The following is a 17,089-nucleotide window of genomic DNA, read 5'->3' on the forward strand; positions in this document are numbered from 1 at the left end:
CTCAAATAAAAACCGGGGCCTTTATTTACCTGAACTGCAGAAGGTAGCAGGCTTTTATTTGAAGCAGGCTTTTAGAGGCAGGCCTTTATTTCTAAATCCATCTCTTTGATAAGTATAATAGTTTTAAATAAACAGTTTTAAATTAAAAGCCATAGCGTTCCAGTGGACAGAGATCATTCATTTTTTAAGAAACATTTGCAAAAATATCACCATATACAGTACAACAACAGCCAGAAGGGTGACAAAGCAATTTGGGTCAGAATGAATAAAACACCACCATTGTGTCTGTGTAAATAAGCAATTGTTGTAATTGTAAAACACATTGCTGGTTTGCAGCACACCAGTATCTGACTAACGTTACAGACAGTAGCTATAACCGGCATGATCATGACAAAAGAATCTATGTTTCCTCAGAGCTACACATATGCTCAATTACACGTGTGTGTAGTAAGCATATGTCACACCATGGCTGAATCACAAAGATACCTCCCAGGTCTTCTAACCAGCCACAGTCCTACACTGTAACTAGAGCCGGGCGATATGGAGAAACTCAAATATCACTATATTTTTTTACCTACCACATTGATGTCGATATTGCGACGCTATTGTAGGATTGACTATTGGTGTTTTCCCAAAACATTTACACAATGAGATTTTTGATTTTTTTCACTTTATCACTTGACTGTAATGCAACCTTACAAACCAGGAAAAGACAATTTCACCATGTTACGATATGATACGATATAGCCAAAATGTAAGACTATATCTAGCCTAATATCAAAATCAATATAATATCAATATATTGCCCAGCCCTAATTGTAACAAACATCTATAGGCCACAGGTGGATTTGACCCTGCCCAGACCGAGATGGGAGCGGAAGCTCTGCTTCATAGTGTCGTTCACCATGACGTGAGTTCCACTCGCTGTTGTATTTCATTTTGTATTTCAACCCATCTAACAGTCCAAATTCACGTCTCTTTAGTTCCATGTTTGTGTTGGTGATTGCCGCAGCCTACCTGGAGGCTCAGAGCATATGGGACCATTTCCAGAGTCTGTCTGTGGAATCCAACACCTCCATGGAGACGTTGAGACCTTTTAATCCCAGGGGAACTGTGCTAATTCACAGTGATTCAAAGTAAGTGTAAAACGGGACAAAGGTTGATCAAACCTCATGATATCATCAATGCACAAAAAGATATAATGTTAATCTAATGAAGAGGAAGATCCATCTACTGATTGTTAAAAAGGTTCTAAGACAATCTTTAAATACGGTTCCATCGTTCTGATTGATTAGGTGTGTTTAAGAGGCTCTGACACACAGAGAGGACGGTGATAGCTGTCAGGCTGTGGCTAACCTCTGTCAACAGTTTTTGCAGTGTCTGGTACTGCCACCACTTACTTACCTTATCGTTGGTCATTTGGGTACATTTGCGTGTTTAACCTGAGGCAGTTGGTGAGTGAGAGCTGTCTGATTGGCTGTTCAGCCGGGGGAATAAGTGATTTCACTCCTTTAGTGTAGTTTCTCATTGTTTCTTTCAATTATTATTGCAGGAGCAAAAGACCACTTTATAGTGCTAGTGTATCAGACATATTCTCACTTTGTATTCCAGCCTAAAATGAGACTATTTTAACGATTTTACAGTGGTATAAAAAATCATATTTGTTTTCTTGTCTTTAGTTGCTGCAACTAATTATTTTCATTATTTTCTCGATTAATTGATGAATCATTTGGTCTATAAACACTTTAGAAAACCATGACAAGTTTGGAGAAAGATAGTTAGCAGATTGATTTTCTATTGATTGACTGAATCTGATTAATAAAGCTAATCGTTGCAGCTCTTCTCTTCTTTAGAAGCTACAAGGGGAGGTGCAGCATGTAAAGTGTACTTTAACAGAAAATTGTCAACCTTTTCAGGTTGAACGATTCCAGCAATGGAGCAGCTCGGGTCAGAGGCCGACAGGGCAGCCAAAAGAAGAGGTCCCGGATCGGCTTCAGCCGCCCTTCAATGCAAGCTACTTCCTCGCAGCTGACCCAAGGGAGTACAACCTCAGGCCAAGAAGGCCCTCCAGCTGCCTGTCAGCTAGCCAACCGAAAAGCTCGGCGTACCAAACAACTGGACCTCCAGGGTCAAAGTTTAGCTGGGCCATCGCTGCCTCACAGAGGCCTCTGTCCTGACGATGCAGAATATGCCAACCTGATAAGAGCCATAGACAATGACCTGGACCGTCCAGATTCACTCAGTGGTGAGACTCTACAGGAACAGAGCACTCAGTCAAGATAGCCGGGCAGAAGGCCTCTGTAATCAGGTACAGGTCTTTGAGGTGTGTGTTTACTATTGTTTGCAGTATTGGAATCCAAAGGGAAGCTGCGCGGCAATACAAAAGCCCAGAGGAAGAAAAAAAAGAAAAAATCAACAGTAAAGACTCAGGGAGAAGAGCTAAAAGATAACCTGGCCGACGACAGCTCCTCCACTACCACAGAGACCTCCAATCCAGATGTGGAGGCAAACATCAAAGAGGTACACTTGTCTCGTAGTCCGAGCTCGCATTCTGGGTTGTACATTTAATTTCTGTCAACTCTCTCCATGCATTGCATCTAACACAGCTGTAGACTTGAGATATGGACTCAAGTAAGTCCTGTCCCATAGCAGATGAGTCAAAGTTCTCATTTTGTGACTCGACTTGGGTCTGCTATGAGACTTTACATGGTGACCAATAAACATTGAGAAATGTATGTATAACATAACCAGGATGCGCATGTCTCCATAGCATACTGCCTATTTTCCTCCCTGTAGCCATGCAAATGATTTCTATGCTCAACTCATTTATGTGCTAGTTTCTGTTTTTAGCTAGCCTGTTTTGGGCCCCACATGGGTGTGTAACCCCCAGCCAATAACCGCGTGCATGTTGTGCAGCCCGTTCCGTGTAAACTGCCGCTTTCTCGACCGACACAGAGAAACAAACGAAACGAAAGGATGAAGCTCTGCTTTCACTCGTAATCCCACACCTTTTCGCGGAGGTGTGGATGTGTTTATTTGTGCTTTAGAACATTACCTCCGTGCAACAATTCGAAAAGATTGTTTTATTTCTCTGATTCCCTCTCTTCATTTACTCTCTAGCTCGCTCAACTCTCTGGCTGTTGAGCCGGGGAGGAGGGGCCAACTTTGAACACTGTGCAAAGCGATACTACATATTCTACCTTTAAAAACGGCTCTGGCATCTACTACTATGGAAATGACATACTAATATGCATACTCTTCATCATATATTTTCCCATCATTTCTTCCAGGAACCAGTGAAAAAGAAAGGAAGGACAGTAACAACGGAAAAAGTGAAAGATGAGGCTTCACATTTCCTAATCAAACCTAAGAAACAAGGAAAGACAAAGAAAGAGAGCCCAGCAAAAAAATCCAGGTATGTTCATGTAATCCAGTGTTTCCTCTATGTTGATTTTTGTAGTGGCACCATGGCAAAATTTCTGCCACCACGGTATCAGAAATAGGGCTGTACAATAAATGTAGTTGCAGTTGCCTTTTAAATTATCCTGCCGCTCACATAGCAATTTAACAACAAGTTGAACTATTCAGAGGTTATTGGACCCGTCCAATTTAACAACAAGTAGAACTATTCAGAGGTTATTGGACCCGTCCAATTTAACAACAAGTAGAACTATTCAGAGGTTATTGGACCCGTCCAGTTTAACAACAAGTAGAACTATTCAGAGGTTATTGGACCCGTCCAATTTAACAACAAGTAGAACTATTCAGAGGTTATTGGACCCGTCTAGTTTAACAACAAGTAGAACTATTCAGAGGTTATTGGACCCGTCCAGTTTAACAACAAGTAGAACTATTCAAAGGTTATTGGACCCGTCCAGTTTAACAAGTAGAACTATTCAGAGGTTATTGGACCCGTCCAGTTTAACAACAAGTAGAACTATTCAGAGGTTATTGGACCCGTCCAATTTAACAACAAGTAGAACTATTCAGAGGTTATTGGACCCATCCAGTTTAACAACAAGTAGAACTATTCAGAGGTTATTGGACCCGTCCAATTTAACAACAAATAGAACTATTCAGAGGTTATTGGACCCATCCAATTTAACAACAAGTAGAACTATTCAGAGGTTATTGGACCCATCCAGTTTAACAACAAGTAGAACTATTCAGAGGTTATTGGACCCGTCCAATTTAACAACAAGTAGAACTATTCAGAGGTTATTGGACCCATCCAGTTTAACAACAAGTAGAACTATTCAGAGGTTATTGGACCCGTCCAATTTAACAACAAGTAGAACTATTCAGAGGTTATTGGACCCGTCCAATTTAACAACAAATAGAACTATTCAGAGGTTATTGGACCCGTCCAATTTAACAACAAGTAGAACTATTCAGAGGTTATTGGACCCGTCCAGTTTAACAAGTAGAACTATTCAGAGGTTATTGGACCCGTCCAATTTAACAACAAATAGAACTATTCAGAGGTTATTGGACCCATCCAATTTAACAACAAGTAGAACTATTCAGAGGTTATTGGACCCATCCAGTTTAACAACAAGTAGAACTATTCAGAGGTTATTGGACCCGTCCAATTTAACAACAAGTAGAACTATTCAGAGGTTATTGGACCCATCCAGTTTAACAACAAGTAGAACTATTCAGAGGTTATTGGACCCGTCCAATTTAACAACAAGTAGAACTATTCAGAGGTTATTGGACCCGTCCAATTTAACAACAAATAGAACTATTCAGAGGTTATTGGACCCGTCCAATTTAACAACAAGTAGAACTATTCAGAGGTTATTGGACCCGTCCAGTTTAACAAGTAGAACTATTCAGAGGTTATTGGACCCATCCAGTTTAACTCCACATACTGTTGTGTTGATGTAGTTTATTGTCAAAACGCTCTCTTTCTTCCGAGTCGACTATTAAACGAACAGCTCCACCAAAAACGTCACCGCAGTGGGTACGTTCTAAGTGTAGACCTGTTGTAGATGTTAAGTGCCCTATAGTTCCTCTGTTCGGACAGACCTGCCCCCACTGCTAAAAAAAATCCTAAAGGAAACACTGTAATAACAGGCGATGACATCATCTTTTTTGTGTATTGCTTTAAAAAAAATCCTTTTCATGACAAATCTTTTGATTGTTCCCAGTTCTCTGGAGCTGCCATATGTAACACCGCTGGAGAACAAACGACGCCAGAGCTTCACCTCCAAAGCTCTGCACCCTCTCGCCAACATCCCAAAGACACGCCCGCTGCAGAAACAGAGATGTGAGTTTCTTCACTTAAAGCAACACTAGGTCATTAGTTACAAGTTACATAGTATTTCTTTAAATATGGGGCTGCTTGATTATGGAAAAAATCATAATCACAATTATTTTGGTCAATATTGAAATCGCGATTATTTTAACACAATTACTCAATGACTCGTTGGAAAGATGTTGCATTTATTAAACTTAAAAAACAGTTAAATAAAAGTTAAAACAAATCAATAGTGAAAACACCTTGAACTGTGAAATATAATAATAAGTACATAACATACATAAGTAATGTGCAAAATACTTGTTTTTCTAGATTGCATTGTTTTTGTTTTTTATTACAATTCTATTAATTGTGCAGCCCTATTTAACTGTTGTCTCTTTGCCATTTGCTTTTATACCAGATGTGTTTGTGACATGTTTGTTTTGGCAGTTGATGGGAAGCTGGAAGAAGGGCGCCCCTCTCTGTTGGCCAAATTGTTGTCCAGCGTCCCAGTGCCAGAGCTGGGCCACAACAGCAGCTCTGAGGGGAAAAAAGAGTTTGCTTCCCCAGAGTGGGATGTACCACTTTCCAAAAACAGCGTCCGTAAGTCAAGATCTGAAACCGTCCTGTCATGTCCAGCGTCGGTCCTGCTACAAACACTCACCCATCAGCCTTCTAAAGATCCCATTGTCTTCTTTTCCCCACATGCAGAAGCAGGTAGTCCCCAGCAGATCTCCCTCCAGACAATAAACGCGGACCCTTTCCTGAAGGGATCCATCACAGCAGGGACCAGCTCCCTTCCACCCACCTCCCCCAGCTTACTGTCCCGAGGCTCCAACAGCAGTGTGCTCAACAGTAACAGGTATCCACATGGTCAAATGTGAAGCGAATAAAACAACACAATTTTAGCTCATGCCGTTTAAAAATTCTGGAAGAACTTATGTCCACTTACCAAAAAGCTGTCGCTGATGCCAGGTCCTCCTGTTTCTCCAGCATCATTACCAGCAACTGTTAACCTTTAAAAAACTGTCAATTATGTACCAACCCGCCTCCCAGCCAACAAATGCAAGCCTCTCCTTTTCATTTGTCAAAATCTCAATGAATGATAACCAGCTCCAGATCAGTTTTGTCATTGATGACCATTCTGCACACCATGACCCCCTGCCTTACTCTGTGCACTTTAAAAGGAAACAATTTTTGCCTGTTAGATTTCCGAAGGAGGTTTTCGGTCCTGCTATTTTAACCTTTGAACAGCTCTCTTTCCACTGGCTGCCTGCCTTAAACATACAGTAGTGCAGCCACGCTTCCCAGGAAGCCCAGCTTTGACCCTCTTGATTTAAAAAAAAAAAATTATCATTTTTATCGAAGATTTTAGAAAATACTGGGTTAGTTGTTATAGTGGATTATACTTAGATCTACGTCCTGTTAAAAAGCAGTGAGGAAGGCAACCTGCCCCTGCCTAATGTCTTGTCTTATCAGAAATCAAGTGCTGGATGTCTCCAGCTAAGTGAAAATAAATAGAGCACCGTGTAACTCCTTTAAAAAACTCTATTTATAAATAGAGTTAACTATGTATTTATTATCATAATAAAGCATGCTATTTTGGTACTGTATTTTTAGTTTTTACCTAAATCTAATCCAGATTCTTGGTGAATTTTTGACACTTTTGCAGTGAGGGAAACCAAAAGAAGGCCCCAGGAAATAAATTGTCTGCAGCCACTCTACTCGCGGGCAAAAATGGGAACCCCACCTATGCTGCCGTAGTTGCTGTTTATGATAAAAGCCCAGGTATGGATGTAACCATGACGCTTGATCAAAGTGTGTGTCCCTGTGCTATGCTGGTTTGTTTACGAGAGAGACCACCGATGTTTCCTGTTCTCTTCAGGCGGCTCTGGCCCAGGTAAAACTGACAGCCAAGGAAAGACTCTGCCGCACATGACATCAGTGGAAAGGGACAGCTCTGACAGGTAGTGTGAGAAAATGACAACATTTACATCCAGACATGACCGCAACATGTAATCCCAGTTTAATATTCTGCATATATTTGTTTTCCTCCCATAGCTCTGGATTATGGAGTCCCATTGACACAGTCAGTAGTACCAACTTCCATTCTGCCAACTCATTCTCTCTTTTTCAACCCAACAATTCCTTCAACCTGACACGAGGTAACCTGTGTGGCTATGTCAACGAACAGATAAGAAAGTAGAGTAACTGGTGTAACAGTTTATGGTTGACTGGCTGCATTCAAACTGAAGTGTGTGTGTGTGTGTGTGTGTGTGTGTGTGTGTGTATTTAGTTTTAAGTGGAATGAATCTCCCAAAGTCATCAGAGCCTCAGCAAAGCTGGCCTGACTTCACCCCTGCCTCGTCCATCTGGGACATCCCGAGCAGTGACTGGCCCCGCAGCTCCCCGACCACTCCAACTGCAGTAAGATCCCTTATGCCTACCGTACACTAGAAGAAAGTCTGACACTGTCTCACATCTAAAGATAATCATCTCACATCTAACGCTTAAGACTGTCATAATATGTATAGACTGGGGATCTGGCTGGCTCACACATTGCAAGACTACAACTAGATTGGTTTTGAAAAAGTTAACCAAGCTAGCTAGCTATTGCTATCGGTAGCTGGTAACTACAGTAAGGGAAAGTTTGCTGATTTTCTGTTCTGCTGTACAAGCAAATGAATGGTGGCGGTACCCGGAGGTAGGGATAGACCGATAATATTTCCTGTTTGCGTTGAAGCACCGCTCCTGTCGCCTAGCAACCTTGACAGTTACAGCTGATAAGTGATCAAAACATTAACTACAGCACCGAAATAGAGCCAGAAGTTGTTCCTTGCATTTTACCATTTGGTCAAGTGTCTCAAAGAGAGAGGAAAAATAAAAATAAACCCTCATGGAGCGTACATGTGAACATCTCAGAGCTCCAGGCAGCTCACAGCGGGGGCCTTAGAGCAGGACTGCCTATATTCGACATCTACACAGTTAATTTCTTGCCTAAAACAATGTCAGAAGTGAATTTAATAATGAAATAGCGGCCTAAAAATGTAAAAAAAAAAAAAAAAAAGGAAATATTGGTTGTTAGCGTTTGTGTTTGCCTGTGCTTCTGATTGAATGCTGAAATGAATGCTGGGAATCCTGGGGCTGCGAAGGACACAACAGTTGGGTCCTCCGAATTCTGTAAAAGGAGGCCGCGTTTGTGGACCGCGTTTGAAGGAGCCTTCAAAATTAAAAGAAATGGAACAGCCTTCGTCGCGCTGGTGTGACGCAATCTGTCTACGAATGCAGCCTCCGAAGGCTGCAGCCTCTGAACTGGGACATAGCTACTTTTAGGCGTTTGCTACTTCCTGTTTGGTGCTGGAGGGAGTGCACCCATTGGTTGTTAACAATGGTCACGTGATTTGACTTTACTACCAAATGCTCATAATATGCTTTTGCACTTTTGCTTTTGCTGACTGGCTAGTAGTCCTTACCTAGGTACTGCACATGTGCAACTCCAAACAAAGATGGAACAGAAGTGAGATGTCTCACTCTGTAGCTAAAACAGAGAGCTCAACACACAGGGTGAAAAGAGGAGCTGCAGCAATGTGCAGTACAACAAAATATTTTGTTTTTTGAAAATTAAACCATGTAAACCTATTCTGATATAACCTCTAAATACAGTTATGAACCTGAAAATGAGCATAATATGAACACTTTAAATGTTTGAGTTAGTCGGAACGTCAAGACAGGAAAAAACTGACTGGGACTGAGTTTTAAGACCTTACACCAAACGATTGAGACTACGGGAACATGCCCAACTCTAGCAAGACTCTCAGAATTTCATTGCGATGTTGGATATTAGTCTGTGACAGTGGAATCGCTTAAAAAGTAATTTGGTGTAAGATCGGCATTAGTTGTTTTTAATGTAGGTTGCAGATACATTTTTTTCCCTTCCTGCTCACGATACTATTGTGTAGCTTCTCTTCTCTTTTTTTCAGTCCCTCCTGGGAAACGCCCGCAGCCCCTGGTCTGCCACCACACCCTCCGGCAGCCCCATTTGGTCAACAAGTGCAGACTCAGCCTTACGCCCTTTTCCTCCAACGACCAACTCGACAACGCTGACTGATCTGGTCAGCAGTCCCGCCCCGTCGCCGCCAGCTTCAACCGAGATGAGTCGGCCCTACAACCCATGGAGCATGGGGCGCCCCCTGAGCAGGCGCATTAATGTTGGAACAGACATCTTATTTTAAGCCATGTGTTCTCATTGGTTTCTTCTTCTTCAAATTTGCATACATTTGCATTAAAAGCATTTTACTATGCTTTTATTTGGCAGCAGGGATCTTTCATTATATGAAATGTGATTCTTGAAATGTGATCAGCAGAACATCTTTTTCATGTTATTTTATCAATTTAATCCTACAAGATCTGATTTTTTTTTTTTAGCCACATGGAGGCGTTGGAAACACGTAAACACAACATTAACATATCACCTTTTATGTCGATATGGCAAACTTGTTAGCAAACCGTTGCTTTTTGTTACGGGGCAGCATTAGCTCATTTTGGAGTTGTGCATCTGTCCATCTTTCTCTTTTTGTCTCTACCAACTCCTGAGGGAAATATCTGTCTCTTTTGCTGCCAAATACTTCACTTGGTTTGCCAGCTAGTCTAACTGTATCTGTCTGCTGCACAGGTAGTGTACAGTAGGTTTTTAGAGCCGTGGTATTTTGTTGAGAGCGGTGAGAGTGAAGCGAAAGTCAATCACAACGAGCTCCTGGCAACACATGGTCTGATTTCCCTTTTGGAGGTGAGTTTGGTCAACCCGATCTCACAGAATTCCGTGAAATGAACACGGCCCCTTAACTCAAAATCTGTGGCAGTTTCACGGAATCGCAGAAAATTACGTGATGGGCCCACGGAAGAATTCTGTGAAATGAACACGGCCCCTTAAGTTAAGGAAAAGGTCGTGGGTGGGCTTAACTTTCCATGACACGCGGGACAACAACGGGACGGTTGGGTTCAGGAAAAGAAGAACGGGACGGTTACGGTTGGGTTTAGGAAAACAATAAACGGTTGGACAACAATGGGACAGTTGGGTTTAGGAAAAGAAGAACATGTTGTTTGACCCATCCACCACCCCAACCAACCTCCCTATGCAGATTTTCAGGCTTTCATACTACTCGCTATCGTAGTCGCTCTTAATGCTACGTCATCTTCTCATTCACTTTACATTGCCATTGTTTTCCGTGGTGGCCACACAGAATTTTCACACATTCCGTGCCACCACCACGTAATGCGGTATTAACAGTTCGTGATCATTTCACGGAATTCTTTGAGACCAGGCTGTCTGGTTCCACTGTGAAGGATTTTGATCTAAAATGTGACCGATTTGACCGGTCTGGCCCTAAAAACGCCAGACTTAATCTGACTCCAATTCTTTGGTCACTATTTTGTGTTCGTTTACTGGTAGATCAGAGAAATAAAACTCAGGAATCAAATCAAGACCAAGATTCGTCCAGTTAAAGTTAATAACAAGTTTAGTGAATGATATTGCAGAATACAAGTACATGTACATGGATCTGATACAAGGCAACTAACGGACCGAGAGAGTTTCCCCTGGCATCAGGCGCTGCTAAGTTAAGATACTGTCTATTTATCCATTTCTGTCCCATCCCTGGTGGTGCCCTCATCAGTTTGGATCCAGTCCAGATCAATATCCAAAATCATGTTGTAAAAAAAAAGACCCCAGGACATAAATAGTGGTGACACAAAAATGGACAAAGTAAGGATATGACAGATTTGACGCAAGTGAAATTTGAAAACTGAACCAGACACACAATCTGCAGTGTGAATGTAAACAGCCCCACCACCAGTACAATTCACAGTACACAGCAGCTGATTTGTTATTTAATATCAAAATATCTGTTTTTTAATTAGAATCAGTTGATGTTTTTCCATATAAGTCAGTATGTGAATTTAACCCTAATTTAAGGGATCAACAAATACATTTTTGAAGCTTTAAAAAAAACAAAACTGAATATTGTGGTGTTTTAAAGCTATAGTAAGTTTCTGTCTCCCCCATGAGTTTGTCTTGGATTAATTTTTTTTAAAACACCCACTTAGGCCGGCTACACACTGACTGCGTGGCGTGTCAGTTGCGTGGCGGCTGCGTGGCGATTTCTGTGTCTTTGCACACCAGAAAGGTGTCTGACGCGGCGCTGCGGCTGCTAGCCTTGTCTGGACACATGGATGGTTCCCATAAACATAAACATAAATATATACTGATCTGATTACAGCAAAGACAACGTCGGCAGTGTTGACGGCAACATAGGCTACAGAATATTTCGTTCTGTATTGACAGGTGCAATATTTGAAAATCGATAATTATTTTTATTTTTTTAAGATACATTTTTTTTTTATACTTTAAACATAGAGAACAAAGAAACACAAATTGAACAGGAACACAAAAACAGAAATCACACCTTGCCTAGTCACTCTCCTCTAATTCTTGTGATGCTGGGGTCATTAGGACAACTGGAAACTGAAAAATAGGCGTCTGTCCTATTTCTAGCATGCACGCGTTTTCGGGACTGAGACGTGTGTGTCATGCAGGCAGTGTGCAAGCTCTAACATGTTAACATGGGAGCTGAAATAAAAACGGACACGCCCCACAGCTGACACGCTCACGCCACGCAGCCAGTGTGTAGCTGGCCTTAATACATCTAACTCTACTTATTTGGCAATTGTTTTAAATGTATGCTATTACCAAATACATTAACCAATCAAAAAAGGTTTCCCTTTCATGAAGAGGACAGAGGACAGAGGCATATGGATTTTATTTGTTTATCCTTTATTTGAAAAACACATTTTTCATTAAGAGATTCGGGCTACATTTACATTGCTAAGTTTTGGTTTTTAAGCCGTCAGTGTTGGTGTTGTCAAACGTCTCCGTTTGCGGCCTTTAAAGGCCGTTTTATGGTTCTACGGAGGCTCCACGCAGAGCTTTCCTACGTAAGTGGCCTGATGTTTATACTCGACGCAGACGCATAAAAAGGCCTTAAAGTGCCCATATTAAAAAATCACTTTTTCTGGGATTTGGGGTGTTATGTTGTGTCTCTGGTGCTTCCACACACATACAAACTCTGAAAAAAATCCATCCATGCTGTTTAGAGTGAGATACAGTTTCTGAATGTGTCCTGCCTTCAGTCTCTGGGTGAGCTGGTCAAAATCTGCACGGCTTGTGACGTCACAAGCCGAAACAAGCAGGCTAACCGCAACCATTAGCTCGTAGCGTTAGCATTAGCATGCTAACGCTAATGCTAACGCTGGCATGCTACCTCGTCCTCAATAGCAAAGCACTGCTACAACACACACAAGTTCACCATAATCTACAAAAGAACTACTTCCATGTGCGCTCTCATTTAGAAGTCTCCCAGCTAATCCTGCCTTGTAACTGACCAAAGTTGTAGAAACAGCCTTTCTTTTACTGTCTATGGAGCTAGCTAGCTGACATGATCTACATCTGAGCTACTGTGCATGTGCAGTGCAATCAAAGATAGTACAGAAGAAGAAGAAGAAAAGAGGTCTCACTCTGTAGCTAAAACAGAGACCAGCTGAAAAGAGGATCTGCAGCAGTGAGAGAGAGCGGTGCAGTACAACTAAAATATGGTGTTTTTTGAAAATTAAACCATGTAAACCTATTCTGGTACAACCTTAAAATACAATTATGAACCTGAAAATGAGCATAATATGGCTGCTTTAAGAATGCAATGCGACGCGTAACCATAGCAAAAGATATTCTTTTAAAACCAAAACGTACCAATGTAAATGTAGTCTCAGAGGCCAAAACATCTCCACACAGAAATGTAGCTATTCTATTGGTGTAATTCAGAGACTTGTTTTATGTTTCAGTATATGGTATATCACATACCATATAATGAACATTTACATAACTCTCTCTATATATATTTTAATTATTTATTTTGTAATGTCTTTAGGAGAGAGACCGGGGTAGTTGTGGGGTTGACCTTTTATTTAGTAATACTCTGGAAGATAGAATTCAATACCGAATAGCCTGTGGGTTGTGAAGCCCCTGAGAGGGTGTTTGCCCTTAACCTTGGTACCAGTAGTCGCCTTGATGACTTTACTTTGAGATTTGCTTTTGCTTTTTCTTTTTTTGTTCCTGCGGGCTACCCATTCATCATGATTCATGCGGGTACAACCTGGCTGCGGTTTGTTGTCACGGCTGGTCGAAGAATTACCATCTGACTTCCCCTGCTGGATGACTTTACTGTGAGATTTCTGTCTTCTTTTTACTTTTATTTTTTTTCTGGGTTCCTTTGTGTCGATGTTTTTGAACCGACGTTGCTCTTTCAGCCCGTTGCATTCTGCCTGGAGGACAGACTTCGCCTCACGTTTATTCTAAAGAATGTCCTTCAAGTCTTCTATCTGTATTTTAAGAGCCACATTTTCTAACTTGAGGACAGCATTTTCATAGCGCTTGCGCAATACAATGTTATTGAAACGCTTCCGAAAACTAGTAAAGGACTCATCGGACTCCCCCTGCTTGTCATCGACGACGTCCCTACAACTTTAAAATAAAACATGAATCTGTTTTTGTAAATCAATGTCACTCCCACACAGCGTATGAATAACTATCTAAAAATATTTACATAAATACAAAAAAAAAACAATTAGCACAGAAAGTATTTTTTTTCTTTTAGTAGCAAAAAGCATCTTTTTACAAACAAGTCTAACCATAGTGTTCCTTTAATTAGGTGGAAAAACAGCAGTGAAATTGCCCTTTTTTTCCACAAATAGGGCTTCTTATTAACTTAAATCTTGGAACTTTAATGTGTGTGCACTCGTTTACCTGTAACACAATGTGGGAACTTAACGTTTCTCAGTTTTCTGCCTTGAACCAGCTGTTCACTTAAAGGACAATTACGGTGCAAAACGAACCTAGGGGTTAATAACAGATGTGTACCCACTCTGTCGTTCTCTGGGACATGTTTTCATGCTAATCCAATGTGTTTGGAGCTTGAAACAAGCTAGCGTGGACCGCTGATTAGCTTACAACGCTAGTATTTGGGGCACAGGGAAAGTAAAAACAAATCGCTTATTATACCACTAAAAAGGCTCAAAATATCACCAAACTTCAACGGTAGCATAACGAGGGTCCCTAAATGTTAACCAAAGCATTGAGAACTTTGTAAGTGTACAGAAAGTTTATTAAAAAGATAGTTTAGAAAGACAGTCGCGATCTTGTATACAGGCGGCCGCCGTCTTGGGAGCTACTGTCTTCCTAATCTATCTTTTTAACAGCTGTGAGGAGGCATTGGGGAAGACCCAGGACTAGGTGGAGGGATTATATCTCCAACCTGGCCTGGGAACGCCTCGGGATCCCCCAGTCGGAGATGGTTAATGTGGCTCGAGAAAGGGAAGTTTGGGGTCCCCTGCTGGAGCTGCTGCCCCCGCTACCCGACCCCGGATAAGCGGAAGAAGATGGATGGATGGATGGCTCCAGAGAAAATCTGATAAGTCAACTTGAGAGAACGAACCTCCAGCTTTAAAGCTGCATGTGAACGATTTGTACGTATGTGTATAAACAGTTAATAAATGTGTTATCAGACGCTGTGAGGATCATTTATCATTTATTAATAAGATTACAGCTGTGTTTTAAAATGTTATTCATTTACTGTTTATGCACCACTTGAGGAGTTATATAACTGTTGACATCTGTCACATATAAAGGAGGCATCTGGTTGGTGACTTTGGTAGTTTAAAGGGTTAGTTCGGATTCACCAAAGTCACACAATAACACAAACTAGGTAACCAATGGGTGCAGCGGTAGAGCAGGGACTCCCAGGGAAACACAAAGCTTTCACCCAAGAAAACGCGTTCGTTCCCCTGTAGTGTTTTAATCCAAACCACGATCTTTTCCCTAAACTTATCGTATTATGTCGTTTTGGTGCCTAAACTTAACTTAACATCACTGGATGACTCTCCCTGTTTGTCTTTAGTTGGCTAAACTAAATAGCCTGGCTAACGCTAGCGATGCTAATGCTAAATATAAGCCTTGACGGTCTCCCCTCTTGTTGCACATGCGCATGACATACGTCACAACCAAACGTTAGCGATTGGTTACGGCAGATCCAGAGTGGCTCTGGGAAGATCCAATAGTTTTAAACTTCAACAGAGTCCCCGCCTTCAAGGAAGTTAACACTTGTTAATGGAGAGTGGCCAGACTCTCTGGACTAATGAAATGGACCAGAGTCTGGTAGGACCAGGCTAGTGGACCAGAGTCTGGTAGGACCAGGCTAGTGGACCAGAGTCTGGTAGGACCAGGCTAATGTACCAGAGTCTGGTAGGACCAGGCTAATGTACCAGAGTCTGGTAGGACCAGGCTAATGGACCAGAGTCTGGTAGGACCAGGCTAATGTACCAGAGTCTGGTAGGACCAGGCTAATGTACCAGAGTCTGGTAGGACCAGGCTAATGGACCAGAGTCTGGTAGGACCAGGCTATAAACTAAACTGCCATGGCCGCTAAAAAGGGCCCACAGCTCACAAAGCTCTGTAGCCGGGGTCACGTGACCATCATACGAATTGGTGTGCATAATGTTTCGTACGATATCATACGAACCCGTTTGAAAGGAGTCTGGTGGCTGTGAAGAGAGCAGAGATAACGGCTTCAGTTCCCTGCACTACAGGGCTGTCTGACAGCAAGTTAAAGCTGTGAAAATATTCTAAATAAAAGGGTCCACTTGAAATGATATGGATGTTTTTACGTGTCTAAAATGCTAGCTGCTGCCCCCATCCAAAGCAGTACATTGCTTAGCTTCCGTGAAGCAGGGGTCTTCTTCAGAGCTCTGTGTGCTTGAGCCTGAACCAAAGACTGTAAACGTCACGTCACGGGAACTTTAAACATGATGTAGCAATATTAATATGCACCTAAACTTTGTACTACCTGCATTTAAAATTACATTCAGGGCTGAAGCTCCGGAAAAATGTGAATTGAATTGTTTCTTTTTAGTTCTGGTCCAATTTATGTTCACACTGACTTATTACCAACAAACCAAGAGGAGTAAACATTCCTCTGACTGACAGCAGGTCAGATTGTTCATGAGTTCCGCAGCTCGAGTCTGAAGTCTTTTGAGGACGAGTTTTGATTCAAGTCTAAAGTAGTCTATGTCCACGATGTTTCACTTCCGGGATTGTTCAGGTGCCGCCAGAGGTTCCGCCGATGTCCCTCTTTTCGCCCGGATGTCCGTCCCCTTCCTCTTTCTTTGTGTTGCCGTTATAAATTCCGGTGGATTTGTGAGGACTATGGTTAACTGCTCCTCAGATCTCTGCAGGGTAAATCCAGACAGCTAGCTAGACTATCTGTCCAATCTGAGCTTTCTGTTGCACGGCTAAAACTACTTTTGAACGTACACGTTCCACCAAAACAAGTTCCTTCCCGAGACTATTTTGCAGAGGCACGGTGGCTCTGTCCGGCGCTTAGCACCACCCAAGGTGATTGTGATTGGTTTAAAGAAATGGCAATAAACCAGAGCACATTTTTCTCCCATCCCGGAGTGCTGTAAGGAAGGTCCGGCAATGCGAGACTAAGCCTGAAGTCACTGTGTGTGCGACTTAAGTGCGACTTCACTCCAAATCTCAAACTCGCATCCCTATCTCTGGTCCAGACTGGAACTGGACCTCATTTGTCTGAAGTCATGCCAGGTAACACGTCTTGTACCGTAATATTTATTCATAGTTATTGAATAACTAAAATACTAAATCTTTTTGATGAGGAAGTGATGAAACAACGGGAGGACACAAACTGTCTAATTTCCGCTCTCCGATCAGGAGAATCTCTGCCCAAT

General features: G+C 41.9%; 1 pseudogene; it reads left to right on the plus strand.

The window, feature by feature from the left end:
* The first annotated feature begins 465 nt into the window (after positions 1-465).
* On the plus strand, positions 466-9,474 carry LOC116065203 (annotated as a pseudogene).
* Positions 9,475-17,089: the final 7,615 nt, after the last annotated feature.

Source organism: Sander lucioperca, chromosome 21 (assembly GCF_008315115.2).
Source record: "Sander lucioperca isolate FBNREF2018 chromosome 21, SLUC_FBN_1.2, whole genome shotgun sequence".
Classification (NCBI taxonomy): Eukaryota; Metazoa; Chordata; class Actinopteri; order Perciformes; family Percidae; genus Sander; species Sander lucioperca.